Consider the following 3,133-nt stretch of genomic DNA (forward strand, 5'->3'; position numbering starts at 1 on the left):
CTGGTTGATGTGGCTCGGGAAAGGGAAGTTTGGGGTCCCCTGCTGGAGCTGCTGCCCCAGCAACCCGATACCGGATAAGCGGTCGAAGATGGATGGATGATTTATCTCTAAACTCAGGAACCTCAGAAACAGCTGTAAACCCAGATATATGTTTAGACTGCTTTGCTTCACTTGATCTTTCTCAACCATCAACCTGCCTCTTAGACCCCATCCCGACTAGGCTACTTAAAGAAGTTTTACCCTTAGTCAACACTTCTCTACTAGATATAACAAATCTATCTTTATTAACAGGCTATCCCCACTAACACAGAACGTTTAGGGAACGTTAGGGAACGTTAGTTTTTGGTTCTCTAAAGGTTAGTTCAAACCAAACCAAAAACTAATGTTTAGGGAACGTTCCCTCCTGGTTATAACGTTCCCTAAACGTTAAGAGAACCAACCAGCGGTAACGTTCCCCTGCGGTTGCACCGTACCTTCACAGAACGTTCCCGCTTGGTTATTTTTGGTTGTTTTTGGTTGTTCTGAGTATTAGAATTATTACAAAGGTTTGCTGTCACTCGATTTAAATTCACCCAAAAAATATTGTACTTATACAATCTAAGTAAAATATACAGCATAGCAAGATCTATTCATTTTAAGGCTGATATCAATTTAGCTTAAAACAGTAGGCTACGTTCGTGCTTGAATTTTTTTTATAACTGTATTAGTTAAAATACTTAAAAAACAAGAATCTATCAATAGAACGATTTTCACATCTAAGAAAATTCCCTTCTTTAATTTAGTTTGCAAACCGAACCGTTCCACCCCCTACCCAGTAGGGGAGCCTCTGGTCTGAGGAGACCGATTCCGCGTTAAGCGAAGAAGACAAAACCACGCTCAGACCGACCATGCTGCACGACTTGGAAAGCGCACGAAAAGGTAAACGAAGTACTTTACAGTTTAATGATGTTGTGGTTGTAATGGGAGGGTTTGTGGTTTAACATTTAACTATTTCCCTCCTACGGCTTTGTTATATTCCGGTTCGGATCAGGTTGACCAAAAATAAAAGTTTGCCTGAAGTACTTTAGCTTATGTTTTCTACGTCGTCCGCTATCTTGCTAGCTATGCTACTCATGCAGTGAGCTGCTCCAAATCTTTTCTTTTTAGTAAACTGTTTGTACACAAACCATGTTCTCAATGCTGAGTTCATGTGTTGAGCCCCAGGCGAGACTTGGAGTAAAGTCTCATGCTGTGTTGAGCCTTCTTAGTGTTTAAAAATGTTGATTTGGATGCTATCATAGAAGGCCCCTAGCAGTCCCATTCAAAAAGGCGAGGCCAGAGTTGGGCTTTAGATGGAGTGATTACGTCTTTCACTTTGCTTGCTGCTTTGCACAACGTGTCTGCGTTGTTGCCTTGTATGTTTTGTGTCATCGTTTTAACATGCTTGCGTTTTTGTTACAAATAAGATCATTTTCTCCGGTCCTTTTTTTATGTAGTTGTAGTGTACAGTACATAAGTAAAGCCAGTACAATCAAAGTCCTTTTTAGGCAGGTCGACCTGCGGCCATCTTGCAGTTCAGGCAGTTATCAGCAAGCTGAGTGAAGGATACAGCAAGGGATGTAATATGTGTATGCTACACAGCTGCAGTACCGGCTTTACTGATTGTCTAAACGTAACAGCATAGGTTCATCTTTTGCAATGGCATGTGCAAGAAACCTACCACAAATGAACTGACCAATATTCATATCTTTATTTTTTTAGATGAGTCAACACCACACAGGAACCCAGCCTGCACAATGGCTTTGAATTTTTCCAATTAAATACAATTGCATGACAAGGAACTTAAGAGAAACTTTAACTTTTTTGTTGTTCTTAACAGAACATCATCACAAAAATAGGGCGGCGGCTCAGCCATGGAGACGGAAATGAGAGGTAAGAAGACTCACTTAAATTGTTCACATAGTAGATAATGTATAACAACAAAACTAACAGCATTCGTTTTTTCATAGCCATGAGGACACCCGTTACCCGCATGGCACAGCGGATGGATTGCCCAACAGCAGCTGGGCCAAATATCCAGTTAAAAAAATATGCCTGTGTACAGGTAACCTATTGCTGCTATACTATATGTAAATAATTTTCTCTGAATGGAAATGCTTTTTTTTTGTGCTACTGGATAACAAATGTTCTCTTAACATAGATTCCTACGCCAAAGCTGTGGACTGGTGTTGGTGGCTGATGGACACGTCCAGCATCGAGACAGAAGAGGAAGCAAGTCCCCAAAAAAGGCAGCGCAGATGCCCAAGGAGGTTCATGACAGATTCTTCAAGCGATGGTAAGACCTTAATTATAGACTAAATTTTTTCACATATTTCAAATTGCATGTTTTACAATCAGTACAAATGATATGGTCTCTGTATTACAGAAGAATCTGTTGCACGACCAGATAAACTGTCCAGGACGGAGCATGCGTCTGGAAGCCCTGTCTGTAAGTTAAAATGTATGCATGCATATGAGAAACCAGTCATATTTCTTAACATGGAACCACTGACAGTCAACATGGTGCATATCATGTGATTGTTCTGATGTTTGTCTCTTCCTGTCTTTTTTTAGCTTAGCAGATAACACTTTCTCCACCACCCGCATGTAAGTTTTTTTTATACATATATATTTTGTCTAATTGTCTAATATAACAGAATAGGATATATATTTTGTAATGGCATGTGCAGGCAACCATCAACTTCATCTTATATAATAATCATATGTAATTTATCTGTATATTTATCAACGCCATGCAGGAAACCAGCTGGTTGCCCAGAGCAGGATGAGTCTTTAGTGACCCTACCACGGACTGCCACTTCATCTTGGGACCTAGGCTAACAAGAGGTTTTAATTTGACTTATAACTTATCTTCATTTTGACTTCTACTCTAGCGGCCTGCCAGAAAAACTTCCCTGCACTGACTGCTGCAGAAGCGGAGGATTTGATTGGGTAAATTCTGAAGTTTGCCCCACACGGACGGTAAATTGAAGTTCTTCTGCGTCAAGTTCATCAAAAAAAAATCTTTTGTCAATGTGTTCATATAGTATTACATGTCTAACTTTTGTTTATTTCTTTATAGGCCAGCTGAGAAGGACTGAGCCGTGAACCCATG

General features: G+C 40.2%; 1 long non-coding RNA gene across 1 annotated transcript in view; it reads left to right on the plus strand.

The window, feature by feature from the left end:
• The window catches only part of LOC117950424, a 9,604-nt gene extending 6,778 nt beyond the window's left edge, over positions 1-2,826 (plus strand). Inside the window, exon 3 of the long non-coding RNA XR_004657891.1 lies at positions 2,816-2,826. This is a non-coding gene — a long non-coding RNA (uncharacterized LOC117950424). The remainder of the gene's footprint in view (positions 1-2,815) is intronic.
• Positions 2,827-3,133: the final 307 nt, after the last annotated feature.

This window comes from Etheostoma cragini, chromosome 9, assembly GCF_013103735.1.
Source record: "Etheostoma cragini isolate CJK2018 chromosome 9, CSU_Ecrag_1.0, whole genome shotgun sequence".
NCBI classification, from domain to species: domain Eukaryota; kingdom Metazoa; phylum Chordata; class Actinopteri; order Perciformes; family Percidae; genus Etheostoma; species Etheostoma cragini.